Genomic DNA, 14543 nt, shown 5'->3' with positions numbered 1-14543 from the left:
CAGGAAGTGGGCCGAATTTGTTACTCTTTCAAATCTTAACATGTCTGTGACAATAAATCAAACAATTGTCCCTGACTTTATTGTTGCCGTATGGCGAGCTGCATAAACACTACTAACTCTGCTGAAACCATACTTGTCGCAAGCTTTCCCAAATGCACAGCACTGCCTTCTCCCAACAATAATCTTAACAGTTCTTTTGTCTCAAATCAAGCGCACTATTCCAGCAGAATGGGTGCAAACTGGAGCACCACAGATCCTGGATGTCTCTGTGGCTACAATTAAAAAAATAGTGTCAAGACTGACCTTTTAAAATTCAGGAAAAAAAAATAAAATGATCACACTTGTGGGGTTGTTAAGGGTTGCTTGCAAGATAAGAACATAGATATGCGACGGTGTACAAGGGGGTGGGGGTGGGGTGGCTCGGCAGCAGGCTGCAACTCAGGACAAAGGCATGCTGGGATATGAATGTTAGGGCTGCTTATGTGTGTTTGTGTGCGTTGGATGATGATGGATCTGTTTGGTAGTGGGGGTTAAATGGGCGCAGGGCAAGAGGGTGCCACCATCCATCCAACTCTGTATAGGTGGCACACTGCCTGTTGAGAGGAGAGCCACAAAATAGAGGGCAGCGAGAGGGGAAGAGCGCAGATGCTGCTGCTGGGATGAGGAGTGCGCTGCTGTGTGTGAAATGTGTGTATCCCCAGTGGAGTGCTGCTGATATAGCTCCATCTTCTCGCTAACACAGTTTGTTAGCTGAAGCCCCTAAATCCCGACAGATCATTTCTGTTTTACATCTGAAACAAGCTAATTTTCCACATCGAAATACGAATCCCCTACTGCAACATTTGCCTATTTTTCTCCGTTTTTGTTCCCTGTGCCATGAATGTTTGGGAAGCAAAAGGCGGTGTTCGCAGGGTTTTTCCCCTGCATAGCGGGAATTTTGGCATCTTTCAGTACGAAATGATAACTGAAAATAAAGATAGCAATTCAAATCCTTTGCAAATGTGTTTAATGGTAATTTATCAAACAGCTGTTGAGGAAGCCGAACATTAACTTAAATCCGATGTCTTTAAATTCCAGCAGTCAAAAACCCCTCTCATCCACAGCTGCAGTATTTTACGCCCAATCCAGATGGGCCAGCTAATCCACAAGCTGCGGCTAGCATTTTCTCAGCTCGTTTCCCTGATAACTTAAGATCCAGATGCTTGATGACTAAAATCCATCATCTGGTTAAAAGATATATTGTTAGTTAAAACAATCAGAATCTAAAAAGTGAGGGTGAAGTGACTTGAAACTGAAAATAGTTGACTGGAAATGTCTTAATGATCGGCCATCCAGCTGAGAGCTGTCTTTTATGACAAACTCTGGAGGCTAGCTTTTTGCGTTGAGGCAAATTATAGTGAACGCTAAATCGTGTAACTGGACTTGGCTGTTGAGTTTCAGACATTGTTTGCATTAAGCTATTGGTGAGCAATGCTGGTTTCCTAATCACCCACAGACAGTTTCTTGGGTTGTATTAACAACAAAAATATTTTTTTGAAAGCTGATTAGAAAAGCACAATAAAGAAAAAGAAACACACAACAAATTGACAATTCCTTATTCTCTTAATTAAAAGTAGGTCATAAAACATTATAAATAATTTTATGTAATCAAGTGAAATGAAACCTTTCATTGTGATTGTTTTCAGCTACGTCACCCAGCCCTGACCAATTATGCTTACTATAGCAGTCCCTCCTAAAGTCGATGAAAGGCCCATCATGAGCTAGGAAAAACTCCTGATGTACACAACAAGCAAAATGGCAGATTCAAAATGGCTGCAGACAGGAGCAGTGAGATCAGGAGAAACCAAAAAGATTATGCCAGCGACACAGCTGGAGTGGAGCTGGATCGACTTGAATCGTGCAGCCCTGGGTGTGCTGCGCCAGCTTCCTACTGCAGAAACACAGCTTAGATGAATGTTTGATGAACAGCAGGGAGAGCAGTTTAATGTTGCCTTGCTCAAGGTGTCGCCACAATTAACAGGCTCCTCAGTCAGCATGCACCACTGATAATAAAACATTCACTCAGACACAACCATCGCTCGAGCTGTGCGTGTAAGCATGCTGCATGTGCGTGTCTGTAATGATCTGGCTGCTGGAATTCCTGGGAGAGGAATAGCTGGATTTATAGAACAAGAGGGACGAGAAAAGGAAGTTTTCCTTTATCATCCCTAACATGCACTCAGGCATGCACGCAACACACACACACACACACTCACACACACACACACTCCTGTCCATCAGCGAAAAAGCCACTCAATAAAGCTGCTCTATCCACAAGAATCAGATTCAATCAATGAGGCCTATTTGTGAAATCAACAGAGCGGTAAAAGCTATCAGGGAGGAGCAAGACAGAGGGAGGAGGGAGGGAAGGAAACGAGGAGGAGGGAGACGGGAGTGCGATGAGCTAAAGTAGGTGAGCCATGTCCCACCGCCACTACCTGACAACCCTGCGATGAGGTCACTAGATGCATACTAAATCACTGTCATGCTTCCCTCTTTTGTGCCTCCCTTCTGATCAAAGCTTGTGTTCATATGTTGATGAATACAAACTGCGGCTAATTTCAATTGTTACAGACCGACAAAGCTGATGTTATGTGCTATATGCTGCATGTGCTTGTGGAAAACAATAAGCAACAGATGAGTGGCTGGCTGAGAGTGTTTATAGGGCTACACCCTTGCTCTCCCCCTGACACACTGACTCCAGGCCTTTTCCTATCCTTCTCACCCACAGATAAACACAACAGGCGCCTGGATTAGGATGGATGAATCTGCTCACGTCTGTGGCTGCAACTGAGGGGGAGTTTTTGCTCATATCTGGCAACAGTCACTGTCTATGCAGCTCAGCTAACAGCTCAGCTTGGAGAGATGAAATGATGAGCAGAGAGAAAGCGATAGAAAGAGAGGTAGAACCAAAGAGTACCAGGAGGAGAAAAAGTGCTGCAGAGAAAGTACAAGAGAAAGCATGAATGATTGTCTTTGAGTTGGTGAAGGGATGGAGAGATATGCAGGAAGAAGAAAGAGATAGCTGGAGAATATGAGACAAGGAAAGACAGACAGCGTAGTGAAAACCAATTTGTCTGTTCCCTAGTGGGCTGACACTGGCTAAGGCCTGCTTTCCTTCCCCGGCCTCACTGCCAGTCATCACAAACAGGCGTATGCACACGAGTGTATATACACACACATGCATGAACGCACGCACGCACGCAAGCACACACATCTTAGGTCTTAGCAGGGCCAGGGTCAGGCTTTCTCCAAACTACTCCAATTACCTCAGCAGTAAACACAGCCTGCCCTGGCGGCCTCCTGGGATACAGACAGGCAGAATGTGTAGAACAGAGAATGAGAGGAGAAGGTGGGGGAAATCCAGCAAAGTGGGGTGGAGGAGGTGGTACTGGGGGCCTCAGGGAGGGAAAAGTAGATGACTTCAAGTAGTGGGGTGGAACTGGTAGTGGCAGCAGCTGGCTTTTTCCCCATTCCCCTCCTTCTCTCACCTCCCTTTCAGTTCCTTCTCAAACTCTAACATCTGGAGGAAAATGATTACTCTCTCCATGCTGCCAAGACGACTTATCAACAATTCCACACTCTCAGAAAGCGGACAGTAATAGAAGAGGAAGGAGTAAGTGCTTGTAACAAGCTTCAAAACATTGCCACACTAAATAAATAACTGACAAGAAACTTAAATCAATTCAAGTCAACTAAAGCAAAGTTGGAAGCTGGATTGGGGTTGAGATGAAAGCACATGTGCAGGAAACCTGTTTTCCATGTTTTCACAGACAAGAATATAAATCAAAGCAATTCCAGCAAAAGTAAATAAATAAATATACACACACACAAATAACATCATGCACAAACACACTGAAACCTCTTCACTTTTCAGGGACAAGACCATGTGTCAATCGACAACATGAAAAAAAAAAATAGACGTAAAGCACTTCATAAACACATTTAACCTTATTCCTTCTCCCTTTCATAAAAAGCATCTTTATAGAGTGTGCTGGAGTAAGTGCTGCATGTCCTTTCTCAAATTCACTTCTGCATTTTCAAAGGCAATTTTCTTTCCCCTGCCTTGCTCCTCAGCTTTTGTGAACATATCTGCCAAGGGAATCAGGCCTCAACTGTATTTTCCTGTTCCCCAAAGACTAACAACGCAATCTCCTGCAACTCTGCTCTCTGACTGTCTTATACCTTCACAACACTCCTGTAAAGCCTCTTTATTTCTCCTTTACTCTTTGGCTCCCCTTCTCACTCCCAGACAGCTCTGTTAGCGATGTGCGCCATTAGTCATGCTAAACCACCAACACACTAGTTCATTAGCATAGAAGTGAACCTGACTCCAGTCAGATTATTACAAACACATCACGGCTGCTCCGCCCCATTACTGTCAATCATGGGGCTTACTGAGGTACAGTTGTGGCACATTACAAAGTCAGAAACTAACACTTCTGTTAATGCTTCACTTTCTCCATCCTAACAAAGCTCATAAGTACCAAAGTGCTGCCTTCTGTATGATGTAGTGTCGGTGGCTGCTCAAAGTGTTACTATTAGTTTGAGTATTCATTTTATTAGTAGAGTCTAGATTACTCCCACAGTTTGTCTTGGGTTACCCAGAACATACAAAATTAAGAACAGGCGGCTGACGCAGTAGGTGCCCTGGCATTGACACTGGCTCCTGGATCTATGGGGTTTATAACAGGCTTTTATTGTGCTAGAGGAGAGTGAAGTGGGCAGCCTTGGTGCTCTGTGTGAGGCCCATTAATATCAACTGACACACATCCACAGACTGAGAGCCACCGACAGGAGAACGGAGAGGAGAAAGAGAGAGAAGTAAAGAAAACATGTTTTTACACCATCTTGCTGAACTCTCTAGAACTAGGAAAAAAAACAGTTTTTCTCTTCCATGAAAAGCATTTCCACTAGTACGAGGGGAAAAGCTGTGCGGAAATTCTGAGTGATCTTGTTTATCCTCAGAAACAGGGCTGGAGTTCCATGTAAGGTAACAGCATTAAGAGTGGATTAAGTCTCATATAAATAACCTAGGAAAAAAATACATATATATAGATTTAACAACAAGATTATGATTTATTATTAAACCTTGTTGACCTGCAGTGGCTTGACAAACAGATGATGTTATAGGATAAGAGCAAAGAAGAAGGGATCATTCAGTCCCCAGTGTTGTACAGCCAAGCAAACAGCTGTCTGTTTCTCCTGCCCCCTTTCTCTCATCATCATCATCATTCCCTGCCTATTAAAATTTCCTCTCTTTTCTCTGTTCTCCCAGGGCATACTCCCAGTTTTCACCCACCATCTCTACCTTATTCATCCACCCCTATGCTATTTCTCCTTCCACTTTCCATCTCCTCCCGCCCCTTTTATCCCTCATTCCGCCAGGCTGCCAGACGGTGTATTGTTCTGTTGCTGCGATCCTTTAATGCCATCCAATCGAGCAGGGAATATCTTGAAGGGATTTGGCCAAAGATGATTTGGGAGCCTTAAATACTGCTAGGGGATTTGCATCATTCAGAGATCCTGACTCGGAGCTGATCACTGGAGCCTTCTCATAAAACAGGGATCTGAGTACCTCCTGCAAGGTCTGGATTCATACCTGGAACCCTGTAGATGGATCTACTTGGACACGCAGTTAGCACAGGAACATTGTTTTTTAACTAGCTTCTTTGGGTGTCCTTGGCCCCATGCCAATCTCTGGGATGGTGCAAGCTTCATTTCAGTCAACAAACCTTCAAAAACATCCTTCATACTTACTCTAAATACTCACATCTACAATGTGAACATGTAAAGCTTATTAAGGACAGATCTTTCTTCATTCACAAGGAAGTGAATCTTAGACAGTGCAAATATATGTCACCATGTTACCACAGAGACATTTGCTATGATTCTTTTTATGATTTGGATCACTGAGTAGCTCGCAGAGCCAAGTCAGTTCTGTGTAAATCCCCTACAATGCACTGCTGAAAGGGATCTTCTCCGTTCTTAGTATGATAGTGTTACAGATGTTGTCTCTCTTCTCAGCCAAGAAACAAAAAAAAATGTACGATTTCAACTGACTTTTTGGAATAGTGCCCCACCCAACACATCCCACCATGGGAAAACCACTCAGTGCAAGAGACAGTAGACAGAAGTATTGGCAACACCACTGCTAACAAACAATAACATTGCGAAAGAGAAGAGAAGGGGACTGTGATAACAAAGCAGATGAAGAAGAAGCAGCAGCAAAGCCTCTGCACTGTGCCTCCCTCATTGTAACACAATGAGGGAAGCAAAGCCATCAGTCCAGAGTTGGCTAGTGGGACCGAGAGAGAATGGAGTTTGAAATGACTTGAGCGATGGCTGGCAAAGCGAGGCATCACAGACTGCAGGAGCTGAATTTGACGGGCGGCCTTTGGGCTCTCTAAACGCTGAGCTCTACACAATCCTATTTTCCTGCCTAAACACAGGGACACAGTCGCTGGAGAGGCGGAGATGAAAGCACTTTGTGCGTGTGTGTGTGTGTTCATTCCTACTTTGCAGATGTTGAAGCTTGGCCCTGGTAAGGCCCTCGGGAAAGTTATGAAACTACTGTGGGTGAACAATGTATGCAGTGAAGTGTGTGTGAGAAACAAAAGAGGCAGTGACATGATGTGCACAAGTCTCAATCAGTATGAGACCTTTGGACATGCAGTGTCCTAACCGCAGTTCCCCTACAATCCACCCGCAGGCATACACACACATCTGCATTTCCTTGATTCTCTGTAAGGGGATTAAGGAGACCTTCAAAGAGAGGCAGAGATTGGCTAGAGGCTTGCAGGGTCCCTCTCCTTGCCACTGGAGGACCAGGGCAGCTTAAAACTGCCCAGGCTTCTCGGTGAGCCTTGTTACCCGCCTCCATTTTCCTGTGTACTGTATTAGGACACTTGAAAAAACCCTGGAGGAGCCCAGAGCAACCAGGTGGATTAGGAAGGAGGTTATTTTACAATGATGTGAGAGGCCTAGGTGGTTAGGGACCCAAGTGCATGTGTATGTAGGCGAACTGAAATTAAAAGGACAGTACAAGTGGGCAAGGCAATTTTCTAAGTGGTGCAAAGGGCCTGTGTACACAGAATGCACTTTCACTGGGGATCTTGGCTGACTTAAAAATCTAAATGAATGAGACAAGAGAAGAAACAGGACCAATTCTCCTTAGAGAAAAGAAATGAAAGAGATGGATTAGCAACAGGATGATGTTTCAAGGAATAATAAGAGAAGGAAGACCTCATGAGAGGGTGTAAGAGAGAAAGTGCTAATTGTGGCGTGATGTGGCTCACCAACAATGAATGACTTAGCACCAGTGTTCTTTACTGTAACCTCATATTTAGTCTTGTTCAACTGGACAGACTCTTAAAGACTTACTATGTAAGTTTGTATTAGTAAATGAGTATTATTAGTGTATGAGAGATGCCGTTAAGCACAAATGTTACCGCAATCTGAATCTTTTCCTCTCTTTTGGCTGACTCTGTGAGCAGCCTCCTGATGGAGGGGGAAACAAGCAGAGTGGAATTCAAATTCATCCTGACTCTTTCCTTGTTCTTATGTCACCATGTGTGTGCAAGCACACATTTCTACACACAAACCCTACAACAACTAATGAGCTTACTATGTCATCCCAGGTCTGCCCCTGGGGTGATGCATGTAAACAAGAAATTTATCAATCTCAATTAAATGCAATCTCTCCAGTGATCACAAAGCCATTGCAATCAACCTTTTTTGTTAGAATGTTTTAAACTGTTCGAGTTTAGCTGATAATGATAATTAAGCTGCTTTATCCGATCACGCCTTCTGCAGATTATTATTTTTTGTTTTCAGCTACATCTTGGAGGGAGAGTGGCCGAGTCTCTCCCGATTAAGGCTGGCTAACTAAGACTGCCTGCCTTTCAGTTGTAGGCCCAGGAAAATAAAGAGGACAAGAACAGGGAAGGTGGCCAGGCCTGGGCAGGTTGTTCCCTACAGGGGTACTGTTTCTTTAGGGTTAGAACCACCTGTCAACCCCTCAGGAGAGCCATAGAGCTGGAAATAAGGAGGGAAGGGCAGATGGAGATGTGGAGGGGAGGGATGGCATGGGAGGAACCCCTTCGGTCAAAACCAGAACAAGTCCTTCCTGTTGGGTTTAAGATGACAGGAGGCACACATGGAAAGAAGCTCAATAGTCACCATATCCAATTACAGCAATAAAAAGCTTAGAACGGAATAATGTGTGCAGGAATCATTAGTCATCATTGATATTAGGCCCAAACAAACAACAGAAACCTTTTGTAGCATGTCCTCATCACAAAATACCTAAACATAGATTTATAATGCAACAGTGACTATCTGTCATGTTTTCCTGTGTGGCTGGCATAGTTGATACAGACAGCTTTAGCCTGTTCTGTGGTTTGTAACCTGCGTGTTGCTAACAGGATGTGGTGGCCTTCGGGCCCCTGCAGATAAAGGAAGAAAGTGGTAAATGGCTTGTCTCCTCAATCACCTGGAGAGAGGAAAAAGAGCTCTGGATAGAAACAAAGAGGGCAAATACAAAACAAATAAAGAATAAAGTAAAGACACACTGAGTGGCAACAGAGTGATGGGCAGAGAAAAAGCAAGGGAACAAGAGAGAAGTAATAAAGTAGTACAATAGTACAGTAGAATAAAAATGCACCCTCATTTGGACAGATATTGTAGGTGACATTACACTGAGGCAAGGAAAACTACTAAGATGTCTTTCACGTATTTTGGTGGCAGAAAAAGTGGACTTAAAAAGAATCCAAACAAAAGAAGTGAAATATACAATATATGCCCACCACGCTGGTCTTCTAACTTGGTCGTCTTCATACAGAAGAAAGAAGGTGATATCCCTTCCTGCACATTTCTGAGCTGGTTAATGCAAAAATATTCTTTTTTGTCTGCCATTCCTCTCTCAGAAATACAGAGATAAGGCCCAGGTAAAATTATTCAGCTAATAATTGTGCGTTGTTGTGTGTGGGTCCTCTGTGTGACAGGATTGTGTGTGTGTTTATTTTTAACCGAGTCCATACACTGATGCCAGTCATGGTCTGCCCGAGCCTGCTTTCAAGTGTTTGAAGTTAAGGCCAACATTCAGGCCAGAGGCATTAAGTATTTTATTGTTTTGGTGTCTGGAGTGCAGTTAAAACGTGGATGCTGGACCTCAGCTTGCCAGTTATTTGTGTAATCCAGAAGTTCATGAAATAAGGTTTTTAGTGTGGAGTGTCTAAATGTCTGGGTGCATGGTTGGGTAAATACAGTCTCACTTAGTATGGCCAATCACCGTCAACTCTCACAGACTTACTAATCAAATAGTACGCAGTAGTAATCATTATTGGCATGAGTGTTGGAAAAGTCACATCTGTTCCCTGTGGTAAAAAGGTTTTAGTGGTCAATTCCAATTACACACTTATCTCTTCTTAATCATTAATCAGAGGTGATTTATGTATCACACGATTTTCGTGTTTGCTCTCCTCTGCTCTTGTGGTTACAATAGGTGTCTGTGAAGTACCTGTCTCAAATGTATTAGCAGGACATGTAAGGACCAAAAGGCTGGATAAATGAGTACAAAGAGTGTGCGGATGTGAAGACGGATAATGATGAAAGTGGCAGACAAGAGAGTGGTTGGGAGTCAAAGGTTATACTGCCTCCAGCCCTGCTCAAATCTCTGCTGTTTAGAGTGGATGGAAACTAGAAAGACTACAATAGATACACACTGCAAGCAAAGTCAGAAAACAGCAGAGCAGCACCGAAGGAGTGCAGTGATGCAGTCTTGCCGTCTCAAGTAGAGGTCACCAAGTCAAGGAAGCCAATTAAAAAGATGATTAACATTCATGTGGGAGATGCTGTGGCTACATGCAGGTGGGATGGGCTCACCATTCTCTTGCACACACACATATATAATGAGAGCAGTGAACAGTGCAGTCCAGCCTGTTGTAACTGCAGTGTCCTGGGAGGTGCAGATCAGGAGGTTAATATGATCCAATCCTGCTCCTTCATTAGCCTGATGAAGGTAATAACGGCCTACAGGGACAGAAAGGCTGCCAGGTTCACTAAAACTATCCGCCTACTGCTGGCCTGCAATGCCTCTCAGCCTACCTGAGCTGGCTGGCATTGTGAGAAATTATACACCTTTGTTCTTCACACTTTACATCCACACCAATGTAGTGTACGTAAGACAAGTGCAGATATTATAGTCTTTATCACAAAAGGTGCTGCGTGTGTGTAGCTGTTACTGCTTTCACTCTGCAGCTGTACTGAAGGCCTTGCAGTGAGGTCACTTGGACGATAAACACACAGCAGTTTTCACAACTCATTTAACTTTTTTTCCTTTCAGGAACCAAAGACATATTTTCCCACGTACTATGACTATTAGGTTGCAGTTGTAAAGTAATTACGCTATAGTAGACACAACAACTGTTGCAGACCATTGCTTTTAGAAGTACTAATGTAATGTGCATCAAACACAGTCAAAGGCGTGCACCACCCAAGCCAATAAATCAGGCTCAATGAGAAATGAGCAATCTGTTCTTATGGATATGGCTGGCTATCACGCATAACAGAAGACATGTTGTGTGTGTGTGTATGTGTGAAGGGGTAGATTAAGAGTAAATAAGAGGAGAATGGTAGTGATAGGTAGGCCTAACACAGAATAAACATCATTAATTGGAGAGGCACACATGGATGGATGCAGCCAGATGGTGTTTTGTACTCATTTGTCAGACACTGCTGACAGGGAGAGAGAGGAGAGAGTTTGAGAGCTAGAGAGAAAGAAAAACAAAAAGAGGTATTTATTGATTGCAAAGTCCGTACACTCCTGACTAGAACAGACTTCTACTGTTTAAATCTAGCTCTGCTTGTTCTGCATCATCTTCTCTGTGCTTGTGCCTTTGCTGTCTTAGTGGTTCTGATGGTACTGCCATTGTAGAAAGCTGCCAAGCCGGATGCATACTGGCGAGTACAGACACAACACCCTGCAGATCGCCAAACTTGGCGTCCATTAAGGTCCATCTGTCTGGCTTTTAGAAAAACACCATCTACTGTATGTTCTTCCTCAAAGGTGGTCAGCAGCAGAGAGAAAAAGAGAAGAGAAAGAGGAGAGAAAAAAGGAGAGACAAGAGGAGTGACAGAAGGCTCAGGGGAGCAAAGACAGGAATAAGAACAAAGGAACGGGTGTACAGGTTTGCCCAAAAGAGAAACTTGCCTTGGCCTAGAAGGATTAGACAGAGACTGGTCAGCCAAACATAGCAACTGATGGAGAGCTCTCAGTTTGTTATCTACTGCCAAGGCTTTTATAACGGTGAAAAAAGGAAAGTAGAGCAAAGAAACCATCTCCTAATTTCCATAATGTGGACTAGAACTACATAACTGAAAAAAATACCAAAAATAGAACTTAAAACAAAAGGGGGGCAAGAAGAGGATGGAGGCGAAAGCTGTGAAAGAGGGAGCCGTAAGCTGGAGCAAGAGAGCAGCACTGGGTTCCCACTGTGTTGCAAATAGAGAGTAGCGCTCGAGGCCGCTGGTCTGCACAGGCTGCTGCTCACTTTGTTCTCGGCAATGACAGTTTCATTCAGGGAGACATGCACTTGGCTCTCCAGGGCCGAGGTGCCCCTGTGCCAACTAGTTCTTTCTTTCTCTGTGTGCTGTTCTGCTCTCAAACCTAACCTTTCCTGCTTCTTGGGTCCTCTATAAGTGTGTGTGCATGTGTTAAGAGATTCAAGGCCTTTCCCCTGCTAATGTGCTGTAGGTACCTTACGGCAAGCGTTTGCCATTCACCGCACTGAATCAAATGTTGAGCAGTGTAGACAGCATTGCCGTGAGCTTCTGTCATCAGGTAATCTCACAAAGCTTAAACAGAATGGCAATACTTCAGTTCTTGCTATAGCAAGGAGAGAAATGTCCCTGTAAGAACCTCATTTTGAAGATCTTTTGAAATTTTACATCAGCTCCTGCAGATCAAATAGTCATATTCACAAAAGACCACAATCAGACTTTTCACCAGAGTAAAAATTCTGTACATTTGGGGCTGTTGCAGGGCAACAGGTTAACGTTTGCATTTTGGGATTTAACCTGTTTAAGATTTTTACAGTGCAACTTGTAGCTAAATGCAACAGAATTATATGCTTAATTTTTTGTATCAGAAACATTACAGCTGAAAATAATACAAAGATAAAAGCCATTGCACTCTAATGATTCTATTGTGCCAGATAAACTGAAAAGCAGAACGGGCTTAAGGGACCTCCAAACCTAAAGCACATTATAAAGGATAAAGATGTGCTTTAATCCTGTGAGAGAATATGAGTCTCCTGTCCATGCCTGACTAGTGTGTGCAAAGTCCAGCATAACAAAAATCTAAAGAATCCTTTATTTATCCGAAAAAGAAACAGTGTATCCAGCCATATTCGGGTGAATTTCAGCATTGATAACTAAAAGCAAAACATCACCACAGTGTTTTCAGCACCCTTAATATCTAATGGAAAAAAGTTTCTTTAGGTAAAGTACTCAGGGTTATCAGGCCTTTGTCTAGTCTCAGATGTCCTTATCCAATTGTCTGCTTGTCTGTCATTTTCCCATAAGCCCTTTAAACAGTGCTGTGACCAGACCAATGAGCATTTATTATATCAACAGACATGTCCACTGCAGATATCTGCAAATCACACATCAATGAGCAGGTGTGCAAAAATAAATAAGACACATGAGAACTCAAATAGAGATGGAGACAAATAAGTGTGCAGACAAAAACACAAGTACAGTGTCACATAGTATTTCTACATCTGCCCATGGCTTCCTGAAAAAAAGACTGAGCTCATTACTGCTCGCCACCTTCATATGGTAACGAACACTGCTATGCAGAAAGCAAACATGGCGGTCCAGAAGAGCACAATTTAATGGTGGTTAAACCTGTTAAACACTATAGGAAGTCAGCTTGTAAGGTTTTCATCAAAGCTCAAAAGCTTACAAAAACATAAAAAATACATTTCTTTCTCCGCAACTTCCCCACTTTGTGTGACATTCTGTGCATTTAAATGTAATTTAATGTAATTTTAATGCATCTCTCGACTAACATAAGTGGCGAAAAAGCAAAAAATTAAATCTAAACTACATCACTCAGAGAAAACAGCTGCTGAAGACTGTGCAAAGGTGAAACATTTCTGCAACATGCTTACATGTTTCGAACCACAGAGGAGCACAGTGGTGTATCTGTCTGCCCCAAGCGATGCCGGGTTGGTTCACAAAATTAAATGCGTCTGCCATGTTATATGTTATTTTGTTGTTGTTGCTTGTTTTTTTTTTATATAAATGAGGGTTACACTAGTACTGCTCTAAAGCCAAAGGCAAGCTTGATACAAAGTCTTATGATTATGTGGCACCCCTTGTAAATACAGTTGCCAAGCCAAGTCTTATGACACAACAGCAGAATTTCTGTGTTTGTCATCCAAGTTTTGTTTGTCATGGGGAGAACAACGCAGCAAAAGATCATTAGCAACATATGGTGGTAATTCTGATGGATTTTAACCTAAGAGGGTCTCATCTGTGATGGCAACATCATTCTTCATAATCTGGCATATAGTCAGTTTGTTTGTGTCTCTCTCAAATGTCCATGGTTGACTGTAAATTGCAGGACAATATCTGCCACCAGGTCACTTGATACTGCTCTCCAATTCTTCTAGCGACAGAGGGGTGAAATGCAATGAGCCAGCCAGGGTTTATACATACAGCTTTGCAAGTACCTGAGTGGAGGTTACCTAAAGTGCAGTGGGGCTCTGCTGTCGGCTCCGTTTGAGGGCCTTAACCTAGGACTCAAGGGATGAGCAGCGCATCTCACCCTGTGTGTATGTGTGTGCACGTGGAAGTATTTTTCTAGGCATGTGTAAGTGTATTTGTGTGTGTGTGTACTACGGCAGGATCAGTGGAGTAAATCCATACTTGAAAGAGTAGCTCAATCAAGCTCTCCCACCCATATCCCCCCCCCCTCGCCCTCTGTGTCTCTCTCATCTCGCCAATGTTCCCCAGCTCCTAGTTCATGGAGAGTTGAAGAGTTCACAGAAACAGGGAGCAAAGGAGCATTACTGTGGGGAAAGTGAACCAAGTGTGAAACCTTTAACCCACCAGTGCCCTCTTCCAACTGTCAATCTCAGTAAGGAGCGGGCACTGAAAAGGCATTACACAATAGGCAATAATTGCTCAGCTTACATTTCAACCACTGAAATGTTGGCAATGGATTCAGACACGGACAAAATATATTTAAAACAGACTCATACGTTTCTAGTGTGTGAATCACTCTTGGCTGATCCCTCAATTTTCTGAAAAATGTCAAGTATAGTAAGGGCATATTACTGAAAAATGTAGTTAGCTGGTGACTTTGAACAAAAAAATCAAAATAAAATATTTTTTTAATGATCCAATTACATTATTTGTACACAATATCCTATATATAATACAATCACTGCAAGCCTGCTAGTTACATCTCTATGAGTTCAGCTTAGCTGGTTAAG

At 43.1% G+C, this 14543-nt stretch overlaps 1 protein-coding gene across 5 annotated transcripts in view; it reads right to left on the bottom strand.

Moving 5' to 3' along the window:
* Positions 1-14543, bottom strand: part of qkia (QKI, KH domain containing, RNA binding a) — a 77176-nt gene that overhangs the window by 15105 nt on the left and 47528 nt on the right. The window lies entirely within an intron of this gene.

This window comes from Scatophagus argus, chromosome 15 (assembly GCF_020382885.2).
Source record: "Scatophagus argus isolate fScaArg1 chromosome 15, fScaArg1.pri, whole genome shotgun sequence".
Taxonomy (NCBI): Eukaryota; Metazoa; Chordata; class Actinopteri; family Scatophagidae; genus Scatophagus; species Scatophagus argus.
This window is presented reverse-complemented; position numbering and strand designations above follow the sequence as displayed.